At 42.0% G+C, this 24882-nt stretch overlaps 2 long non-coding RNA genes across 3 annotated transcripts; both read right to left on the reverse strand.

Annotated features, from left to right (window-relative positions):
- Positions 1–15314: 15314 nt before the first annotated feature.
- Positions 15315–16406, reverse strand: LOC112183829. Its single transcript, XR_002929969.2, has 3 exons — positions 16378–16406; positions 15709–15801; positions 15315–15356 (listed from the first exon to the last, which is right to left on the reverse strand). It is a non-coding gene; the product is annotated as an uncharacterized LOC112183829 (long non-coding RNA).
- A 3881-nt stretch (positions 16407–20287) lies between these two features.
- LOC112183828 lies at positions 20288–22469 on the reverse strand. Of its 2 annotated transcripts, XR_002929967.2 has the most exons (4): positions 22233–22469; positions 21467–21591; positions 20483–20543; positions 20288–20383 (listed from the first exon to the last, which is right to left on the reverse strand). It is a non-coding gene; the product is annotated as an uncharacterized LOC112183828 (long non-coding RNA). The 2 variants fall into 2 exon arrangements; XR_005805784.1 differs by lacking the exon at positions 22233–22469 and having other exon boundaries at positions 21467–21683.
- Between the last annotated feature and the right edge of the window lie 2413 nt (positions 22470–24882).

Consider the following 24882-nt stretch of genomic DNA (forward strand, 5'->3'; position numbering starts at 1 on the left):
GTCCCCGTTTCGGTAACTTGGGTGACCCAGATTATACCCTCTCCAGACTCAGGTTGTACCTCAAGCACCTCGACTGTCAGCCCTGTCTCACCAACGGCTTGGCTGGTCACCTCCGCTTCCCCACTCTCCACAGTGATGACTTCCCGCTAGACAGGATTGCCAATTTCATCCCCAAAAACGGTTTCTAACTGTTCCAGAATCTCATCTTGCACCAAGAAAGCACGAGCGTTGGTATCGCGCTGACGCCGCTCCACCTCCTCCAACAAATCCTCAATGGAAATCTCTACCTACACCGTGGGCTCCGAGACCCGAGCCACGTCACCAAGACCCTCCCCTCCTACCGGGACCCGGGGGACTGCCTTGTCACTTCCCGAGTCTCAGGGGACTGACGCTCACCACCACGCACTTGGGGACGCTCACTCGCCTCACCAGTTTGCTTGGTTGGCCCCTGGACATCTCACGTCGGCTCCCGGGCAACGCCACCCTGATGCCCCTCAGCACCAGCTTCCTCCTCGGCCCGTTGATTGAAATACTCTGGCACGGCATTGGAAACCTCATATACATCTCATCGGGCAGCGCCATGCTAACCTGATGATCAGTCACACTCACTTTATCTGACAGGTTAACATCTACTCGCCTCGCCGTCTGCGATTCTCGCAACAATCCCTAAATAATAGTATCGGGATCTACGTCAGCATACGGGGCGTCACTTTTGCTAGGGGCCTCGTTCAACATATCTGCTGCAAAATAAACAGAGTCAGCAAGGATAACACACAACACACACCACACCACACAAACAGAAAATCCCTCACTCGAAAACCTCCCCAAATCAAATCTCTCGTATATCGGGAGCCTACACAGACGATAGAACCCCCTCGTCCCCTTGGGAAACGCATCCATCACCCTCGTCACACGCTTCTGCTCCAGCGTAGTCAACTCCACCTCCTGCCTCACTACAATGCACAAAAACGCTATTAGTACACACCAAAGACAAGAAAATCCACCCACAAAGGCAATCATGATACTCACAGATGGGTAGGAACTAGCTCAAGGCCCGGTGCACTATATCCGGATTCTACCACCGGCTGCCTACTAAGCACTGCCTCTCCCGTCACCGCGCATAGATATTCAATGGCAGGTCCTCGATAACAGTACGGCCGCGGGCCCTAAAATTCATATAGCTGCTATCGCCTGCTTTGGTCGAGTACTGCATCTTGAACATGGAATTGAACTCGCCGATACTGGGACACAGCAACTTGCTTAGCTTCCATAGCAGCAATACTCTCATTATTTGCCTCAGTGCATTAGGCGATAGCTGCCCTACCGCTACATTCAGGCAAGATAGTAGATACTGTAACTCCTCCGGTATCGGGAAACTCAACCCACACTTGAGCTCATACTCATAAAAGCATGCCCATCTTAACTGGGGGTGGCTGAACGTTTCCCCATCTCACAAGGGACGTAACAAAATAATGTCCGGAATGGCCCAAGTGGTCCTCATCTCAGCAATCTGCTCCTCCGTCATATTGGGACCCGATTGATCAATGGGCGTAGCACCAAGAAGCAACTGCCCCCGTGGCTAACACGATATCTCCAATACTTCAACACCCTCCGCTTCAGGCACATCAGCCACCACGGGTCGCTCAACCCTACTCGGAACTCCGCGAGACGAGCGCTCGCCACTCCCTTGAGAACTCCCCACGATACTCCGGGGGGAGCTCCCCCACCACCTCCTCAGGAATCACCCTCGCCAACTCCCCAGGAACCACTTCCACTGCGACTACGAGAGACACCTTCTCCCCCGCCACGGGATGCACCGACACCACCATAAGAAGTCCCCTCCCCTCCACGAAAGGAACCCTCTCGCCTACCACTACTGCAGTTCTCACGCGCCATACTCCGAGCGACAAAGATCCCTGATCAGTCGTTCTCCCTCGATATCGCCTTCCCCAAGACTCCTCCGCAAAATTCAAATGCTCCAGCCCTATCTGGAGCAACCAAATGAGACTCAGTGTGACCCACAATTCTACCCCTCCACAATCTCACCGAACCTAATGCGACCCAGAACCTGCCAGTAAATCGCTCTCCAGGAGCACGACCCTCACAAGGTACACGCACACCAATACCCTCAGATAAACCCAGAAAAGGTCAAGAGATGGCATACCTGTTCACTCCTTTGATTGATATACAGAGACAATGATGACCACTCCACGACCACTTAAAAGCTGTCCACACAGCTACGACCCAGGTCTAACCCAGTTTTCTTTTAAGCTCCAACACGAACGCAGGAACAGTAACCATCTCCACCTCTCTCCCCTGTCCTTATATAAGGACCTCGAGAACACCAAGATCGTTGGACGTGCAAGGACGACAACCCCAGATCTCACCACATGTCCGACAACCCCGAGCGTTACAGAGGTCGTGCACCATCACCTCGGCTACTCACCACTACGCCATTATTACACATTACGGATCCCAGTACACCAGTCTTCCTACACACAAAAACGAATAAACTCACCACACGTGTCACCAGGGCATCGCCTATGCACTAAAAGACGCATGCAACCCCACCACCGATTGGCGATAGCGACACCACATCAAATGCCAACACAACTCACTCACCCGAGCCAAGACTCCTCTTAAGTAGGGACCTGGGGGACTGGGGGGGTAACGGTTGTACAGAAGCCACGTGGCATAAACTCGCCTTGAACTTCAGATACTTTTACCAACGACAAACTCCCCACCCAAGAGAACTCTTGACCGGGGACTTGTTGGTATACACATACCTCCTAAGCACAAGTATCGGAAGCACAAGACTCGTATCGCCTATACACCAGTGAGGTGAGCTCCTAGCTGGGGGTTCCGATACTCCTCAGGGCAATATCTGGATCCCGAGTGTCCCACACCTAAAGAAACGAAACCATGCTCCCTCAAACCTGCTACATTAAGGTCATCTCCAACAACCTAAAGAGGTAACTGTTTACTATCGCTTTCCATTATCATTATCTTATCTTATACTGACTTAGGCATCGGAGCGTCGAAGGCCGGCACACTCGGTCTTCCCTCTGACCTTCGTCTATTTTGCAGATAATAGAGACCAATAACGATAGTAGAAAACCGATACGACCCGTATTCAGTTGGACCAGACAGCTCTCGAGACCACTGAAACATATAGGATTAGGATAGATCATAGATTTGATTCTACTTCAATATAATGTCACTCTTTTAGTTAACTGAAATGAGAATGGAAATTATTGGGATAATTTCAGTGTATGAGTTTTCATGCGTTTACTAACATATAGGTATTGAAATTGGTGTGGGTCCCACATAATTGTAAGGAATCGATTCCTAAACAACCCGAAATTTGATAACAAATGGGGTACAAGTTTAGGAATCAAAGCCTCAAGAATTCATTTAAACTACCCAAAATATCCTACTAACCCCAAATTAATCACCCATACCCCTACGGATATATATACCTAGCTCTCTTATGAATATTTATTTTTGTAGGAGTAGTTTAGTGATCGAACTAGTTTTGATTCTGATTCATGAACATTAGTAAACATTATCAATTGTAGTCAGTTGCATTCCTATTCGAATTCCATATGGTAAGTCAATAGGTTAACGGAATTGAAATATTCCCATATCGATTTCTTGCTTCCGATTCATGCGTGTCATAAAAAGAATTTTTCAATCGCATTAGTGTTTTTTTCATCATAATCATTTTGGAAATTTCTAATTGTACTAATTTGGTGTAAATGGCCAAAACACACAAATTTATACTGAAATCAAACCGACCAAAAAAAAAATCTTCATCAATCACCACCACAAGTACGACATAGTCGCAAAATTAACTTTCATCAAGCCTTGATCATGTACATTGAAATACAACCTAATCGAATTCTAATTACTGTAATTTTTCTTTGGGCAATGATTTAGGACCTCAATGAGGCCTAGGATTTGTGACATCAATCCTAGATGTTATACCATGTCATCTACACACATCACATATTTGTCAAATCATGTCATATAATTCTTTACCCTTACCCTAAGACTAATATACTCTTTATCCAGTAATAGTTGCAAAATTATTAATCATGATTTAGTAATAGTTGAAATCCTAACTAACCTCACTGCCATCTCTGAATTTTTCTGTTACTAAGTTTGTTGTAGAATTAGTTACCGGCCCAAGTTAGTTCAAAAAATTGTGTGTTACACTACACCAAAAATGTTAACACACAACACTTTTTGCACAACGAAAAAAAAAATGTGTTGTGTGATGAAGAAAAGTGAATCACACAACATGTTTAGTAAACTTACGTTGTATAAGGTGGTTAAAATTCTGAAGTTTTTGTTTAGAAGGTCATTGCACAACGGTTACAAGAATAATCTGTTGTCTGAAACATAAAAAAAATAGCTGCAGATTTCCCTCCCAGATCGACTCAAATTTGGCTCCAAATTGGTACTACATAGCACAACAGTATAGTTATATCTGTTGTATGAGAGTAGCATGCAAAACATGATACAACGGTTTTTGACTTTTTGTTGTGTGATGAAGTGGGAAATATTTGGATGTGCCTTTATTTGGCCCAAAATGGCACTCGAGCCCCCCAAAAACCTCCAAGTTTTGATTGAAATATAGCACCAGATTGATGATTACACAACCAAATGAGTTGTTTCCGTTGTGTAAATGAGCATTGGCTAGCATGTTACTTTGGTTGCATATTATAGCGGGAACTTTTCCCTCTTTGGAACCTTAGCTGAGATTTAATTTTTTCACAATCAGACAACAAAACTTCGTCTTTATGTTGTCTGATTCATAAAGCAAAAATTAAAAGCCCGCCTTTGACAACTTAATTAGCAAGCTAGGTTTATTGGATTTGCTCTCCCCGCGAGTCAACACTTTGTCAAAACAGCCGTTTCCTCTCGTCGAGTAGCTCTCTTCTCAACTTCATCAAAAACCATCACTCTCTCATCAAAACACCATGGCTCTCTCATGAAAACACCATCTGTCATCAAAACACATCTCGATTAGGTCTATCTCTCAGAAGCCATGCCAACCCATTCCCTCTCTCATCTCCCCTCAGCTGCAAACCAAATAGGAAGCCGCTTGGAGTTTTGATTCTAAGCAAAATCACCATGAAGGTAATTCCGACCTTAACCAAAATGGTGCGGCTTTAAGTTTAATTAACAGAAGCACTGACCTTGTTGTTCTTGCGCAGCCCACTTGAAACCACTGAGCAGATCTCTCTCTCTGTTTCTCTTTTCTATCCGTCACTCGCTATTAATGGTGCTCCGGCCACGAACCCGTCTATAGTGAGCAGTTTGACGGCAAATCCTACCAGACTTAACCTCCACTGTGATCTGTCGTAGCTTGTGGGTTTAGGTAAGATTCCAATTCCACCTCTCGAATATGGGTCATCTAAATTCGTGTAATTCATGCTTATTTTCATTAGTTATGTGATTGTATTTAACTAAGAAAGCAAAAACAAGCATGCCCACGAAGAAAAAAAATGACGTAGTTACTATGATTGTGTGAGTGGTTTCCCACAAATTCTCCTTCTCTAGATTTGGTCTGTTCGCCCCATTCTACCATGTTTGGATTTCCTGATTTTGATTTTAGGGTTTTTTGGGGATTTTTTTTCAAGGGAAAAGACTGTTGCTTTAGCAAATTGGATAACTGATTTGTCAAAATGGAGGTAAGGTTTTTGACATAAGTAAATTGCTCAAGTAATGTCGTAACAAATAGCAATTCTGTTTGATTAGAGTCCAGGGAACAAAATAGTATTTGATTGGTTCAGACTTACAATTTAGATTATCTAAATTGGTGGTGAGTTGATGGTGTTAGTGTTAGGAATATGATTTGATCTTTTCATGATATTGTTAGACCCCAGAAAGTGAATTTAGTTTAGGCTTAGTAGATTCAGTGTTCTTTTTGCATTTGCCTTGATTGAAGATGTATATTCTGTGCAGTAAATTGATTGTAAATTCATGGAAAAATAGAGGGTTCGGTTACAATATTGAAAGTGTGGAGTATCATGGTGACTTTCAGTTTCCGTTGGCTTGTATTGCTTGAATGTTGAATGTCAATCTTACTTTCCAAGCTGAAATGTGGTGATTTTTCTTCAATTAGTATTCCATAAGTCAAGGACAGCATTTCAAAACAGGCCTAATTGTTTTTTTGTGTACAAATATCGTTTTGAAGTTTGAATATATTTGTTTTTCACCTCAGGTATGATAGTGTACGAAAAGCAAGTTGTGAATATGCACTTTACAAACATGTATCTGTTTGGTTGGAACTGGTTTTCGTTGGAACTGGTTTTCTGAGCTTTTCTTTTTTCAGTTTCTTCTTGTTGCGACATGGAAGAATGAGTTTTATTGGCTTGCAATGAATTTTTTCATGCTAATCTTGCTTATAGAAAGTGATGTGATTATTATTAACGGGAGGAAATTTAGTGGTAAAAGCTAGCTTTTAGGGAAGACGGGAGTCCTATGATATATGTGCTTAAGACCTTTCTTCCTACAATCATATGAAGAGTCTTATCCCTCTTGGGAATTGATAGGGTGGAAGAGGAGAATGTCAAAAGACTTAAATACCAACAGATGGCTAAAAAAAAAAAGAAATTAAGTGAATGGTTGTTTTATGCATGCATTCAAGTGCTAGTTAGTTACCCCACATTTTGACTCTACAAATGTTTCAGTGCTGTTATGTGTTTATCATCTAAGGTTGTGAAAGATGCATGAGGATAGTGTGATCATGTGATGCAGTGTTGAACATGATGCAAATTTGTTTTAGCTTGTCGAGACATAATTAGATTACTGAACTTAGAAGACATAAAAGATGTAGAACTGTTATCCTGTTACCAAGAGTGGTCTCATAGACTATACATCGAAACTGTTTCAGTCTAGGGTCATTGTTGTTGCTTTTGAAAGTTCAATATTGTGACTTCAAATGTTAAATTTAAGCCACTTAAACTCTACTCCCTCCCAAGGCCGTTAGGGAACTTGACTGAAAGTATTTTCAAATGCTCTGGCCAAAAATGGAAAGGAAACATCTTACATAAAATTGTATTCCCTGTACTAGAAAGATGTCACTTAGCTGTGGCTTTGCAAGGTGCTTTCTGTTATATGCATTCAGATATAATAAACAATAAAGTTGATCCTACAGAAGTTTATTCAAAATTCATGGTAAACTGATATGTTCATGCCTAATGCATAAACCTCAAGTCTGTGAGAGCAGCCTTCCCTTTACTAGTTGACAGGTTGCAAACCCTATTATGAAAGATGGCGTATATGAGCATTTTTACTTCATTCATTTTAGTTACATAACAATGTAGTAAGCTGAATTTCTTTGAACTATTGTCTTAAATTCATGAATTTTAAGACAAATTCATGAAAAATAAGATGTATTTGTAATAAGCTAAGCTAAAGAAACGGATAAAGGTCTGTTGGAAGAAGTAGTGAACAATGTGGATGGAGCTAAAATTCTGAGCATTTTTGAAGAAATGGAAAAGAAAACCATCATGTGTAAAAGGAAAGGGACAAAGGTTGTTAAGGAAGGCCGGTTGGATAAAAGTCCCGGGTGCAAGAAAGGGAATGAGTTTCCCAAGTTGCTTAAGAAAGTAGTTGTCAACCGTGAGGAGGTCAATGAGGTTGTTGAAGAAAATGTCAATATGATAGATGTCAAGGAGCCGGAGAATGAGGAGGGGAAGAATATGTGGATTTGACGATGTGTCAACCTACATTAAAGGTAATTTGGTTTTACTTAATGAACTGGAAAAAGATCAAAGTTCGATTACTGCATACATGTGTTTGACACCCAAGCTGAACCAGTGGGGCATTTCATGATTTTTGAAAAACCTTTACTTGTAGCTTTACTCTCAGTTTTTGACAGCTTAAAGGAGACTCTTCGATGATCATTTTGAACTTGGTTTCGTGAAAAACAAAGTTAAAATGAAATACTTATGCTATTTTGATCAAACTGCACTGTTTCAGGATTTCTGTTTTATTCAGCGTTTCTATCACTTTAGATTCTTGTTTGACAATTCATTTGAACTACGAATAGCGTGAAACTCTGGAAAATAGTAGCTTTGCATGTCTACTCGAAATCTGGAAAGTTGTGCTTCAAATAATTGAAAGAATAATTGTTGGTGAATTTTTCTTTCAAGTTACCAGTTTTCTGAAACTGTCTAAAGCTTGCAGCATGTTGTTACTCATAGAATGCTTATGAGTTTCTTATGAGTATGTTTATGGACTAGATTTAAATCTGTTACTATTTCGAATATATATAGGGAACAACTATAAATCTTGTTTTTTGGTCCATTTTTTTAGTCAAACGTAGCTGAGGTTGATTGCAAGTTGGCAATAGGTTTTGTTGAACATATTGTTGCTTATGCCACTGTTATGGAGTGCGAGGATCCTTCCCAACTCGTTCATGGCACTCCACTAGGGGATGGTAATGTGCGTGTTTCCATCTATTCTGCGCTTGAGGAAAAAGCAAAAGTGTCATTTCCTGTGAAAGATGAAATTGAAACAATGAAGCAGGCTATGGGGAGTTGGGTCGCATGGCCTAAACACCTAGTCATAAAATCTGCAGTCAAGGTAAGAACTGTGTATAATTCAACCTGTAGCTACTTTGATAACATTCATTTGTTTATAGAAATTACTTAATTGTAGATATGCAACTTATATTTATGATATGTACCTTACATTTATTTTCTTATTCTAGAAACCTACCAAGGATAAAGCTGATAAGAAGAAGAAAAGGAAAGAGATGGGGGAAGAGGACTCAGAGATTGAATTTGGCTTGGCCAAATTGGCACCATCGTTGCCAGCTTCATTGAAGATGTTATGTTTGTGGGGTGAGGATGCATTCAAAGATGGGAATACAATCAACTTCTACATGGAGCCTGAAGTGTTTGGATATTCTCGCAAGACATTTATATTGGGAAAAGATGTTAGGCGACTTGCAAGCATGAGGGAAGTAAATGGAACTTGCATTGCTGTGTATCAGAGGTAGAAAAGGTCCTTGAACTGATATTATATAAATATATATATATATATATGCTTTGTCCGTAATGCCTTGATAAGAAGTATAGTTGCTAAAACCCAATGAGTTGGTGCAAATGTTTGTTATTAGGTACCTCTATGATAAGTTGAAGGCTTATAAAATGCTGGACATGGTTGCGTTTGTTGACCCTTCACTTATTGGTGTTGTGGGGTGTGGGAATGGAACTGTCAAGGCCTAACACATCAAAGATAGGCTTGTAACTGCTAAACCAGGGCAGATGTTCATGCTGCCATATAACTCGGGGTAATATTTAATGAATGTTTGCAAACTTTCATATCTACTGTGTCTGAACATATATAAAAAATTAGTTTTCAAGATATATGACATTTTGTATGCATGTAGTGATCATTGGGTGTTGACACTTGTTGAGTCGAAGAAAGGAACTGCCTACTTTATGGACCCGCTGAAAAGGCGCTTACCCACAGGAGATTGGATGTCTATCGTGGATACATAAGTCCCTCGTTTACATATTGATCGAAATGCCTCAATTTTATGAAATCTGTTTAATACACTTGTTTGCCTCCCTTGCATTATGGTACATCATTGATCATATTGTTGTTTTGGTGTAGTGCTATGCGTATGTATAATTCTGAAAAGAATAAGCAAAGCCGGAGTTTAGTCCATTGGAAAAATTTGGTTGTAAGTTTCACCACTTGTGGTTTTCAAAAAACAGTTTTTCATGCCAAGTTTTCACTTGTTCATTCATTTGCTTGTGTTTAGGGCATTCCTCCCCAACCTAGCAACAAGGAGTGCGGGTACTTTATCATGCGATAATTGAGAGATATCATTGAGGATAAAGACATGCCATTGTTTCCTTCCAAGGTATCAACATATATAGCTATAAATATAGTCACTTGACTCAATTTCTATTAAGTGTGTTATTACATCTATGCCTCATTCACCAAAATGATTAACTGATTTCAGTGGGAGAGGAGAGGCAGCAGCCAATACACCCAGGCAGATATTGATCAAGTGCGAAATGAGTGGGGGAAGTTTGTTGTCAACACATATGTGCACGAGTCATGAAGTAGCACACTTGTTGCTAGTACATTTTAGATAAGGAAAGCATCTTTTTTATGCTTCTCTGCTGGTACATTGTCATGCACTATGTGTGGCATATTTTGGAACAATATATGTGTATCAGCTTTTTGATGTCCCAAGTAGATGGGCATGCACTAGAATGCTTTTCTTGTGTAAAGTGTTGGTTTCAATGATTAGGAAATGCATCCTTTTTGCTTTTGAAGTTTAAAGTAATGGTTATATGAATCATTTGATGGTTTGCAATGTTTGTATTTGATAAAGTACTGTTCATTTCGTAAATAGACCAAATGAATGCACAATCTAATTCAGGAATGGGATGTTCAAATAATCACACAACAGATTAGATATAATGATCACTGCCTGTTGTCTGAATGGCCAAAAATGGGAGAAAAACACATTGTAATCAATATACCACACATCGGTTTTTAACGAATCAGTGTCTTATGATTTATACTCAGACAACAGAATTAATTGAACTCTGTTGTCTTAAAAGCTAATCACACAACAGAACTAATTAAACTCTGTTGTCCTAAATGTTAATCACACAACAAAACCAATTGAACTTTGTTGTCCTAAAGTTAATCACACAACAGATATAGTCCAAGAACTGAAGTTTGAAGATCAATAAAAAAACAGACAAAATAAAAAAAATGTTGTCTGATATGCTTAACATACAACAGCTTAAAACTGGCACTGTTGTCTGAAGACAACGCCTCAACTGCTGAGCAGCTGCGCTTTGCATCTATCGAGCCATTTGCCGAGCTATCACACAACAGTTATAACATAAACCTGTTGTCTGTATGTTTATCACACAACTGTGTTCCACCGTTGTCTGATTTTTCATCAGACAACGGCTCACTCTACAACGGTGGGACTCCAAATCCCACATTGGTTTTCTGCCGTTGTCTGATGCGATTTTTGGTGTAGTGTTAGGATTTGGTTGAATGATAGTTAGGAGTCCTTGTTTAAGTCAAGTTGTTAGGGTTTATGTGTTTCAGTCAAAATAAACTCCTATTTATTAGGAGAAGTCTGTTTAATGTTGTTAGTGTTTGTTAGCGTTTACCCATTCCTTAGTTACTTTACCACAATCTCAGGGATGTTGAGAAGTGGGCTGCATTGTTACTTCCTGTACTTGTAATGGCTTTATAAGCCAATTTACATTCATTCAATAATCAGAATCATTCACCATACTTGAGAATTCTATTGTGTGTGCTATGGTTTTCAACATTTTGGTATCAAAGCTCCTTATTTAGGCCTGATTGTGAGAGAAGAAGAGTGAGAAAGGTTAGAAAAAGAGAGAACCACGAAAGGGGGTGAGTGAGGAATGGCTTCAGAGGGCAGTTTTGTTCAGCCTGGCATTCCCAAGTTTGATGGCCATTATATATGATCACTGGTCGATGTTAATGGAGAACTTCCTTCAATCGAAGGAATACTGAAGCTTAGTTGATGGAGGAATCATGGTGGTAGAAGAAGGTGTGGTGCCAATGGAAACTCAGAAAAAGACAATGGAGGAACAAAGGCTGAAGGACCTTAAGGTCAAAAATTATCTATTCCAAGCAATCGAACGTACCATTATAGAGACAATACTCAACAAAGACACCTCCAAGAACATCTGCGATTCTATGAAACAGAAGTACATGGGGAGCACTAGAGTCAAAAGGGCACAACTCCAGGCTTTGATGAAATAATTCGAAGTGCTCTAGATGAGAGAAGGTAGATGATTACTTTGCTCACACACTTACAATTGCTAATAAAATGAAGGCTCATGGGGAGAAGATGGAGCAAGTTGTGATCATAGAAAAGATTTTAAGGTCTATGACTTCAAAGTTTGATTATGTAGTCCGCTCAGTGGAGGAATCAAATTATCTAGACACTGTGACAATAGATGAGCTTTAGAGTAGCCTACTTGTACATGAGCAGCGGATGCATAGTCATAATGATGAGGAGCAGGTGTTGAAAGTTACAGCTGAAGATAGAAGTGGAATGAGGGGAAGAGGAAGATGAATGGTGTGAGGAAGAGGCAGGGGTGGAGCTTTCTACAAGGCAACCATTGAATGCTATAAATGCCATCAATTAGGGCATCTTCAGTACGAGTGTCCCAGATGGGAGAAGGTAGCCAATTACGCGGAATTGGACTAAGAGGAAGAGTTACTTCTAATGTCCTATATGGAGCTCAATAACTCAAGCCGAGAAAGTGTGGTTTCTCAACTCAAACTGTAGTAATCACATGATGGGGAACAAGCAATGTGTTAATGTTTAACATTTGAGCAGTAGCCCAAGTCTTTGTTAACGCGGGTTCAATAGGCGGACCGCTACTTGCAGTGTTCTCAGAGCTTCCGCTACCTGTCAAATGAAATACAAAGCGGCATCAGAGGGAGACCGCACTGGGCGGTCTTCTCTTCTCTGATGCCTAAGTTAGTCAATGTATTTATGTTGATAGAATAACAGTAGGTAAGTAATGAATGCGTAATTAATGAGGAGAGAGGAGAGAACCTTTTATAGGTGAGGAAGAGGCTGACCTCTTCCTTGTTTTGGATGTGGGACTGATATGCATCAGTTCCCAGTTTGTGGAGCTTCTGATGCTGCATCGGCGAGGCGCATGGCGACGCGTCAGCGGTGATCTGGGGGCGAGTCGGGGCTCAGGCGGTAGCCTGCTTGGTGGTGATTTCGTAGGTCATACCGTTGGCTGTAGTTGGTACCACTGGTGTTAACATGAGCGCGGCTCATTCATAGCAAATTATATTTGCAAATGCTCCTGTAAGTACAAGTCCCCCAAGTCCCCAGTCAAGGAGGGCAATCTTGGTTGGGGAGTTGCCTAGCGGTTTGAAGCGTTACTTCCGCTAGACTTGCAAGAGCATAATTAGCGTCAGTGCATTGTCAACCATGGACTTACTAAGCAAACGCTTTATACCCTTTCAGGTGAACCCTTTCTAGGCCCCCTAGGGAGTCCCCTACTCCCCGGTGTAGATAGAGCTCCGTTTGGTCGGTATATTGTTTGTTAAGGGGAAGCTGCGCTGTGCTGAGCAGAAGGTGTTGGGTAGCGAGCCCAATCTTTGATACCCTAGTGTCAGGGGTCAACGGGCCTAATCAAGGCCATCGAAGACTGTCGACATGTCCCCTTACTTGTTCCGGGGGAAACATTGCTTAACTGCAACACCGCGTGGCGGTCGTCATCAGAGTGAGGCGTTGCTTCTGGAAGCGTTGTTGGCAGACATCCCGCCGCTGATGGGGAGCAGTTTAGAAGTGTCACGGGGACCTGGATTTAAGATCCGTGCGTGATATTGCATTCGGGGGAGAAGTGCCGCTACGCGCAACTGACTCGCTTGCAAGATGCAGAGGGAGAAATTCCGCTAGCGAAGTTGCGCTTAGCGGAGATTCACTTGCAAGATGAGAAAGGGAGAAGTTCCGCTAGCGGAGTTGCGCTTAGCGGAGACTCTCACTTGCAAGATGAAAAAGGGAGAAGTTCCGCTAGCAAAGTTGTGCGTAGCGAAGATTCTCACTTGCAAGATGAAAAGGGAGAAGTTCCGCTAGCGGAATTGCACTTACACTACTACACAAAGTGAATCAGACGACAGTCAAATAACTGTTTTCTGAATGAAAAAAGTGCCTGTCGTCTGATGGCCCTCAATCAGACAACAGTCAAAAACTATTGTCTGATATTCACTCAGACTACGTGTATAGATGAATATATGTCGTCTGTATTTTTCAACTGGCTGATAATTTGGTTAATCTGTTGTAGAGTATCATTTCAGACAACAGTTTATTAATAGACAGTTGTCTGAAAGAACTTAAGTACAACAATGGTTACAGCAATGTGTTGTGTGTGATGTATCTCCAACAACCCTTCCTTAACTGACTGATGTATGAAGTATATGAGAGAAAACAACTTTATGATAGCTGTGTTGTCTAATATGAATCTCAGACAAGAGTACATCTTGTCATCGTTGTGTCAAATTAATTGAGACATCAGTGGTTTTAGAAATGTATTGTCCCAGATATTTATCCTACGAGTAGGTTTCACTTCTTTCAGTTGTCTGAATTGCGTAGCGAACAACAATGGGTTGTCTGTATATATTGTCTGAAATATACTCAGACTACACTTACAATTTTCTTCTGTTATGCTATTAGAATCTCACTCAACAGTTTGTTCAGTGTATGTGTTGCCTGAATGTAGCTAGGACAAGATTTACAATTTGTTTATATTGTTGTAAGTAGTTCTAGACAATGGCTACTTCATGAACGTGTTGTCTGAATGGATATTAGGCAATATATGTTTCTTCTTTGTGAACCATTGTGTTGTCTGATAACCATGGCCAATTACTTGTCTTATATGTGTTGTTTGAGTAGAATTGGGCACAACTAAATTCTGAAAATAGGCAGATATGAAAAATTTGGCACAAATAAGTTCCATCATCATTTAGTAGCTGCTATATAGCACATCATTCTCATACATTGCCACATCCAAAACATACCGAAACTACAAATTCATGTCTAGACATCACAATCCAGCCATCTCAACCAAAAAAGCCTCAATCTAGCAAGTAATGTATCTTGTAAAATCAAGGTTACCAAAATTCTTCTCGCAATATAGTATTGCTTACATATAAGTTTTAACTATACTTTCCCCACTCCATTCTGACCTCATCAATATGTTGCTGAGTGTAAGTTGCTTTGCCTCTTCTCTCCCACTAAAACAAATGAACGATGCTGATATTACGTTTTAAAAACTTAATACCCTGCAGATATTAATAAAATGCAGCTAAGAGAGGAGGAAAAAAAAATACACGCACAGACACAACAGCTACAGCATACACAGGCTCTCAGAGACTTCTGGCAACAGCCTCAAGTAGCATTTACATTAAACATGCACACATTTCATTTACCTTTTCTCTTTTTTTTTTTTTTTTTGCCTAGTCATTTACCTTTAAAAAAAGCTTTAAAAGACAGATGAAGGCTGCAGGCATTACCACCAAACTTACCCCTACCACCGCATGGTTAGGAAAGACATCAATTGCAGCAAGAATGCCCTTGTAATCATTATGCAACAACCAACAAATAAAAGTTAAAAGTAAGAATAAAGATATTTTAGTTTAGTAGACAGTATCAAAATAAATATGAGAGCAATAAGATAAGCGGTAGGAAGTCAAAAGAATATATTCGACCAAAAAAAAAAAGTCAATAATATTGTATCAGTATATACCATGTAAAACAGGAAACACCACCAAACTTCAAGGCAGAATCTGTCCTGCAAGTTGGAATGCAACAGTCAGCAGAAGCAATGCAGCATTTATACACTTTAAACTCATCTTTTTAATAAGTTCATAAAACAAAAAATAAATAGAAAAACTAGGCACACATTTTTTTATCGAGATTGATAGCATTGACACCATAACACTGCTTTCACTCTACCATTGAACAACCCATTAGCTTGGAGGAATTTTGGTAGCTCTAAGGTGGTTTTATACTATTGTCAGCAGCAACCCAGACACGGACATTATTCTCAGAAAATGAAAAACCAAAATCTTATGATAGGGAGGAACCACAAATCTTATATCATACTTTGGAAACCATTAGAAAGAACATCAATATATGGTTACCTCATTGCCCGATAAAGGGTCCTGTACCACAGCACATATGAGAGTGGTATTCCAAGTAAAGCATAGATGATTGCAAGGAAAAATATTTGGAACCTGCAGTTTGTGAACACCATCCAATTAGCATCAAAATCACTGAGATACATGGAAAATGATTGCACGACTTAAAAAAACATTTTTATCAATAGGTCCATCATGTCAATATACCCTGAAACATGACCCCTAATTACTCTCTTCCAAAATCTGTGTTTGTCAAATACATGCACGGTCGTACATGCAACAACTCACTTCAATATCCTAACAGAAACCAAAATACAATTTTCAACAAGTATTGTTTAACAATGACAACATCTATTACAGAAAGAACTACCTTAATTATTGGCCAACACTCAACTAACATTTAGGAAATAATCAAACACTACATTTCGTGTTTGATTAGAGATTATATTTATTCCTTAGCAATAGCATGGTACTTACTGATACTTTTAAAAGTAAAAAAAGGAGTGAGCTGCATACTAATGATCAACAGTAGTATCTTAAACCGTAAATCATAACATGGAAACAGGCAGTACAGACATGCTGAAAAAGAACCAATGCAAACTACTCTTTTCACAATGAAGCCTCAATTTATTTCAAGAGAACAACTTATCGAAGCAAAATAACCTGCCATACCTAACCAACTAGCAAAAGCCATATACTGTTGTACATACCTCCAACAATATGGAGTATTTACTACATCACCAAGCATAAGTAACACCCTCTTTGAGACACCCACAAGCCATGGTGAGGCCCAATCGAGACATGCATCTTGTAGCCCTATGTTCAAGCTACGCTACGGTATCCGGAAGTCGCAAATCCGTCGCCGGGAAGCCACCTTCCCGGCCTTGCCAACATGCCCTCACAAATAGGCTTTCTAGACTATAAATAGTTGTTGCTTGTCCCACATTGAAAACCATGTAAAGGAGATGGCTTCCTTCACCTATAAAAGGAATGCCTCCTCCCACTTAAAGAGGATCCAAGTCCATTATATCTCTTGTAATCTTGTTAGGCCACAAGGCTCGACACACTAGTGCACATTCAAGTGGACGTAGTTTCCCGCTAAGGCGGGAAACGAACCACTATACATCTCGTGTCACTCTCTCTCTCTCTCTCTCTCTTAAGCTAACTAGAGATCCCACGGATCACAAACGTTAACATTGGCGCCGTCTGTGGGAAGCCGACACACAAAGGCTTCGTCACTTACCATTGAGTTAAGTCATCTTAACCGAGCTCAAAATAATTTCTTTCTTTGAGTCATATAATTGATATTCTTAGTGGCAACTTGTGCCATCTACCAAGTCAACCCTTGGTCAACGCCGGTCAGGTCCGGTCAACGCCGAACATAGCAGGTCAACGCTAGCTAAAACAGGTCAACTACAAAAAAAAAAAAAAAAATTGCCGCTCACTACTCTGGACACCCAGAAAACTTCTCTGGGCACCCAAGTACCAAACTTCAATCATCATCAGCGGCTTCCGCTCCGCCAGCCCCGCATTGCTTCCGCTAGCAGCCAGCCCGCTCAACCCGAATGGCACTCTCACATTTCAAAATAGCATGAACTTTGTTGCCAACTACAATTTTGCATATATACACTTTGCTCAAAATCTCATCAAAGTACATATGCAAAGTACTAGTGTTGATTTTACATACTCATGTACTAATCACCTATTTTGTTCGAAGGAAATTCAACTATTTCTATCAAGCATTTGACTGCAACTACGAGTTGACGGGCATTATCGGAGTACTTTATCCGCCACAAGCAATGGACCGTCATGCTCGGCCAACTCCGCTAACCCCAAAATCGGCATAAGATAAGTCACTATATCTTACATTTTACGCTCTTTCAATTTGAGCTACCGCCATGCCAATACCATGCTTTTACTACTTCTAAGCATGCTTTTAGAATATCACACTTGATATATCTTTACATGCTTCCATAACTTTTAAGCATGCCAACAACATTTCGTAGATTTGGCAACACTTTCTAGATCTCACGTACTAGATATGCCATGCTTCACATACCGATCTCAATGATCCATTAGCATATCTACAAAAATGCAAAAATGATACTAGCATCCACATTACAAGTACATGCTATACACATATGTCATGCTTCTATTTTAATTGCAAAATTAAATAAACATGGGACACTCGAACAAAATATTATTACTTGCCCTATGTGTTTATCATTTTTCAACCAAACCGCCAAGCGGTAAGGCAACGCCTCATAATGACAATGACTGCTACGCGGCATTGCAGTCAAGTTTCTCCTTCGAGAAAACAGCTAGGGACAAGTTAACACAGCCCACGGCAGCCATTGATCCGGCAGTTAACCCCGACGCTTGGGTATCTAAGATTGGGCTCGCTACCCAACACCCTCTGCTCCGCGCAGCTCCCCTCGTCAAACAATTTTCCGACCATCCGGAGGTCTATAGCCAGGAGTGGGGGACTCCTCGCAGGGCCTAGCAGGGGCCCACCCGAAAGGGCAAAAGCGTTCGCTCTAACAATTCTAGATGGACGACGCACTCGCACTAATTATGCTTGATATACGGCACAAAGCTACGCTTTGGTATCAACCCGCAAGAACACCCTCCTTGACTGGGGACTTCGGTGACTTGTACATACAGCCCAACATAATTAGCAAACGGTCACGCTCATGACTCAGGGCATCACCTTCGAGCTACCCGTTAATGCCTTCCCGGCACCCCAAGCTTTCCGCTCATGCCTTCCCGGCAACCCTTGAGCGGAAGCTCACGAGCTTTCCGCTCATGCCTTCCCGGCACCCCGAGCTTCCGCTCATGCCTTCCCAGCAACCCTTGAGCTTCCGCTCACGAACTTCCCGCTCATGCCTTCCCGGCACCCCGAGCTTCCGCTCATGCCTTCCCGGCACCCTGAGCTACCGCTCATGCCTTCCCGGCACCCCGAGCTTCCGCTCATGCCTTCCCGGCACCCCGAGCTACCGCTCATGCCTTCCCGGCAACCCTTGAGCTTCCGCTCACGAGCTTCCCTCTCATGCCTTCCCAGCACCCCGAGCTTCCGCTCATGCCTTCCAGGCAACCCTTGAGCTTCCGCTCACGAGCTTCCCGCTCATGCCTTCCCGGCACCCTGAGCTACCGCTCATGCCTTCCCGGCACCCCGAGCTTCCGCTCATGCCTTCCCGGCACCCCGAGCTTCTGCTCATGCCTTCCCGGCAACCCTTGAGCTTCCGCTCACGAGCTTCCCTCTCATGCCTTCCCGGCACCCCGAGCTTCCGCTCATGCCTTCCCGGCAACCCTTGAGCTTCCGCTCACGAGCTTCCCCCTCATGCCTTCCCGGCACCCCGAGTTTACCGCTCATGCCTTCCCGGCAACCCCCCGCTTCCGCTTATGCCTTCCCGGCACCCCCGAGCTTTCCGCTCATGCCATCCCGGCACCCTCGAGCTTTCCGCTCATGCCATCCCGGCACCCCCGAGCTTACCGCTCATGCCTTCCCGGCAATCCTCGAGCTTTACACTCATGTCTACTCGACACACTACACGTTAATGGAACATTGAATTTTTTCTACCATTTGTTGTTTACCGATTGCAACAAATCAAATTCTTTTCGCGTTCCATTAATTCGAGAGACAACCAAACAAACACAACCGTACTCGCGATCATTGTTCATGAGTTACAAATGCATACCTCCGCGGCGCTCGTGCAACTTGCATCTCGCGAGCATAACCCCGTCAAACTCGACCTCGTTCGTCTCCTTGCGCGCGTCACGCATTTATCATATGCAATTCATTTGCTCACACGACCATATGTGCACTATTACGCTTATATATGCCAACGCATATCAATGCAACTCACATTTGTTGCCCAATGCAACGAGCATTCTACATATGCTTGTTTTTTGTCTTTGTTGTGCAGGTTTACGAGTCCCTTCTTGCTTACGGAGTTCGGGGACTTGTAGGGGCTCCATACCGCCCGCTTACTTATGCTTGGTAACTTCGTGATTATAACTCCCCAACCAAGAAGCTCCTCTTACTTGGGGACTTCGGGGACTTGTACATACCTCCAACAATATGGAGTATTTACTACATCACCAAGCATAAGTAACACCCTCTTTGAGACACCCACAAGCCATGGTGAGGCCCAACCGAGACATGCATCTTGTAGCCCTATGTTCAAGCTACGCTACGGTATCCGGAAGTCGCAAATCCGTCGCCGGGAAGCCACCTTCCCGGCCTTGCCAACATGCCCTCACAAATAGGCTTTCTAGACTATAAATAGTTGTTGCTTGTCCCACATCGAAAACCATGTAAAGGAGATGGCTTCCTTCACCTATAAAAGGAATGCCTCCTCCCACTTAAAGAGGATCCAAGTCCATTATATCTCTTGTAATCTTGTTAGGCCACAAGGCTCGACACACTAGTGCACATTCAAGTGGACGTAGTTTCCCGCTAAGGCGGGAAACGAACCACTATACATCTCGTGTCACTCTCTCTCTCTCTCTCTCTCTCTCTCTCTCTCTCTCTCTCTCTTAAGCTAACTAGAGATCCCACGGATCACAAACGTTAACAACTGTAGCCTTTGAGAGTGTACAGGAATTTCATTGGTAATATCATGGTGAATAATTCGAAAGAATGGAGGCCAATCTTTTCCATCATCGGGGACACCAGCTGATAATGAAGTACAGAAAAAGATAATTACCACCTCAGACAAGCATTTATAAAAAGCTATAAACTCAAAATACAAAGTTGCATCTTCATAGCCCTTACCTTTTACAACAGAATCCTCTCTTTGTTTGATATCTTGTATAAGTTAGATGTAGAAGCAAAACTATATTAAAATTCAAGCATAGAAATATATCAAACAGTAAAGCAAAAATGAGGAAGCATTTCTATATAAGAGTGAAAATGAGAACTTATTATAGGCAACATTATACATGAGCAATTTAAAGATATGTAAGACAATATAATCTGATGCTCTGATGCAGAACAAGGAACAATATGCAAAATTTATCTGTTTAAATTTTGCTTTCTATCTATTGTTGAAAAATACAAAGTACTATTGAAAAATACAGAGCACTATTAAAACAAAGGAACAATGGAAACAACTAGAAAGAAGACTTCAAATAGATCCAACACCACTAAAGATGCCTTGGACTCTGTCCAGGTAAACTAGTGCTTCACACATGTGCACAAGAACTTAGATCTTTTCCATGGACTTAATTTTCAAAGGTCATGAAATAGCCCTGCTAGAATTAGCCATTCTAGGTAAATGACTAGTTGAAATACCCATTTAGTGCACTTAAATGCTAAAAGACATAATTCATGAGACACAATTCACTCACCATATCACTAGTGAGAAGCAAAAGTAACGAAAATAAAACTCCAACGGAATCACCTAAGCTAAATGTTACTACCTTCATTCCATGACACTAAATATGCTACATATCACTCTATGAATACACATTAAATTTGCTATATATCACTATATGCAATACACACAACTAGACATGTTTCTTAATGGAATTTTATTTTTCATAAAACATCCATTTTTACACTAGACACAACTATTTGATCACCCTTTGAGTATCACCATATTAGTATCATCTAAGTCCTCACAACTCAATCCCATTAATCAGACATGCCCATCAAATTTAGCAATAAAATTCATTTACAGATTTTAAGTGAGCTAGTGAAAGCAATATCTATTTGTTTAGAAAAGAAAAAAGAATCTTCAAGAAAAAGATAACTTACTATCTCCAAACTGGTGGAAGCTTCTTTGGAGTCCTTATCCTTCCTGAATCTCTCCAAATGCTTCCTAATGGAGACTGTCTTCTTGATGAGGTGGTACAAATCCTCTAAAATTGCAGGAGCAAGACCTAACAAAGCACAAGGAAAAGATATTATTCACTCATGTCTCTAAAAGAAATCTCCTCAAGGTGAATCTGGATGAAGAGTAATTCTCTCAAGGTGAATCTCGGTGAGAAGAAATCTCCTCAAGGAGAATTTGGGTCACCTTGGAAATCTTACTCACTTGCAGTGTCTCAATCTCCTCAAGAAGAAATCTCCTTCAGTTTACTCCTCAAGAAGAAATCTCCTCAAAGCCTAAATCTTTAAACACACATAGTAACATGATACCAATCCGTAAGATTTCTATAACCCAACTTAATTAAAACTAAAACCAAATAGATCAAAAATATGCAAATTGGGGAAGAACCAAAGTTCAATACTTTGGTTGGATTTGGGCGTTGCTACGGTTTGGCAATTTCAAAGATGAAAATCGATGAAAGGATTTAGATAATATGAAGCTAAACTTCATTAATATTAGAAAAGCATTGGACTTTGAATTGTGAAAAATGTACCCATGAATCAACAAGAAACCAAAACATTGGATAACCTCAATTAATAACCCAATCAAAACAAAAATATCAGAAAAAACGAAGAACGATTGAGAAGTAAGAAAAAAGAAGAAGTTACAAGGAGAGAGAGAGAGAGAGAGAGAGAGAGATGGAGCCACAACCGAGGGAGAACCGCTGTGGATAGCACCCGTAGTGGAGAGAGAGGTGGAAAGAGGTAGTCAAAAACAGAGGCCGTGATCGATGTAGAAAGAGAGATCGACGGGGTGGTCTTTGATGAGTAGTGATCATCGATTCGTAACTAGCTAGGATTCATGATGAGAGTGGTCTTTGGTGGTCTTCATTTGTTCTGATGAGAGGGTGAGTGAATGTGCGGGTGTTTTGGATGGTGAGAGGCAGAAAAGGAGGGAAGTTTTTGACTTGAGGGAGGGAACCCAAAATAAGTAGGGTTTCAGTAATTGGGAAATAAATAAAAAAATTTCGGGCTTATCAATTCTTCAGACAACACAAATACATTGCAACTGTTGTCCGGATTTTTGTAAATTTCGTCTAATTACTATGTGTTGGTTGAGAAGACAAAACACAACTGATTTAAGGAAACTGTTGTCTGACTAACTCAGACAACTCCAAAAGTTGATGTGTTGTCTGATAAGTGTCGTCTGATTCAGTTTGTGGTGTAGTGTTAGCGGAGACTCTCACTTGCAAGATGAAAAAGGGGGAAGTTCCGCTAGTAGAGTTGTGCATAGCGGAGATTCTCACTTGCAAGATGAAAAGGGAGAAGTTCTGCTAGCGGAGTTGCGCGTAGCGGAGATTATCAATTGCAAGATGAAAAGGGAGAAGTTCCGCTAGTAGAGTTGCGCTTAGCAGAGACTCTCACTTGCAAGATGAAAATGGAGAAGTTGCGCTTACCGGAGACTGTCTTGACGATTGGTGTGCCTGCCTTTTGACAGTTACTTCGGATAGACGCTTCGTCTGACGGCGTTCGACACGTGGTCAACATGTACTAGGTTAGCGTGTGGGGCACGTGTATGGTTGTCGTGAGATGTCGTTTTTCAATGGACAGCCTAGATTTGTTTGATGTTAACATAAAAGAGAGGGAAACCACATTAGGTTTGACACTTCTGCACTTTGAACCATTATCGTTGTCTTCAAGCTTCACTCTGATATCCGAGAAGAAGATTCTACAATTCCGTGAGGTCATCGATCTTTGGAAGATGAGGACCTGCTAAAGCGAAGACGAGCATCCCCAAGCACACCAAAGTTTGCATCTTTGAGGTTGGTAGCCTGAATCTCGTCCCTGCTGTATTGGGTTTTTAATTTTTGTTTGCTTCTCTGTTTCTGCTTTTGCTATTTGAATTGAGGTTTGTTATTCCCCAGTGTGTTTGAGGGTGTAGAATGGGTTTTGGGGATTGGTGTATGTGTTTGAAAGGGGGTTGGGGTTTATGATGGTCGAATCTGGGTTTTGAGTGTATGCGTTTTGTTCTTGTTTTGGTATTTATGGGTTTTGTCGTTCTTGATGTTCTTGACTGAAAACTGGCATGGGGATAGCTTAGATCGATGTTGAACTAACTGGCCTGGGTTTTAGGGTTTGGGATGGCTAGCGTCATAGAGATCTCGAGCAGTGAGGATCCCGGGTCTGACGTGTCCCTCAGCGTGGCGGATAGGATGTTTATTGACTCGTTGCGTCCGTCTTCCCCTGCAGGAACCTCATTGTCTAACCCGCTAGACATCGAGCCACTACAGACCATACATGTGGACTTTGTAATGGGTCGTGCCGGGGGTCCAGAGAGTTCTAGGGTGAGGGAAAATGTTGCCGCTCGCCAAAGGCGTGAGGAAAGGCTAGCGAGCAATAGCGCTGCTAGCGGCTCTGCTGGTGATGGAGAGGCTGGCGAAGAAGACGTTGAGTCAGTATGGGTCCTCCAGGACGGTACTGCGGTTGATGAGGCGGGAGGGTCGATGACTGCTACCGCCGTCAACCTCCTGAAGCATGTATTTAGGCTGCCTGGTGTGGTAAAGTTGTGTCCGCCGAAAGCTGATGAGAGAGCTTCCGTTCTGCCTGCAGGGTACGCTGCCTTTCACGAGGCCATATTCCTCCAAGGTGTCACCTTTCAGCTACTCCCCAACCTTCAGATCCTGGTATACGAGTTTGACCTCACTTTCGGGCAAATTTGCCCTAATATGTGGCGGTTGCTGCTGGCGCTAAATTCTCTTTAGTGTCTATCCGGCTGTGAAGAGCCAACAGTGGCGGAGGTGCTGCATTTCTACGAACTTGTCTACATGAGGCGACAAGGGTGTAGCAGACAGGTGAACCTCACTCGCCGACAGGGGACACCCAAGCTGATAGAGAATCTGTAAGATTCGATGTCTCCCAGGCGGGCGACCTTTTGGGTGGCGACCTCGGGATGGGAATATGACGCCGGAGCGAATGATGAGGTACCAACGTATAGGATTAAGTCGGAGTTCCAGCCAATCCGAGGTTGTTGGTAGTCACAACTGACTATAGCTGGCGGGAATTTCTTAAATGATATGCCTGTATTTTTCCTTTTCCTAATCATTGCTTTGTTTTTATGTGCAGCAGGTCTTCGTTTCACTTTGACTCGTGAGGAGCAGTGTCGTGTGGCAAGGATAAAAGGCAGTTGGCAGAATCACAACCTGCTCGATCTTCATCTGCTCACCGGGTGGGAGTTGTTGGTCGATCTGAGGCTGACACGAGCCATTGGTAAGCATTTTCCGTCGACTTGTCCTCTTACTGTTTGTGTTCCATGCTGACTAATGATATTGTTCAGATTTGCCGCCGGGTAACAAAGCTAGTCG

The sequence above is a fragment of the Rosa chinensis genome, chromosome 2 (genome assembly GCF_002994745.2).
Source record: "Rosa chinensis cultivar Old Blush chromosome 2, RchiOBHm-V2, whole genome shotgun sequence".
NCBI classification, from domain to species: domain Eukaryota; kingdom Viridiplantae; phylum Streptophyta; class Magnoliopsida; order Rosales; family Rosaceae; genus Rosa; species Rosa chinensis.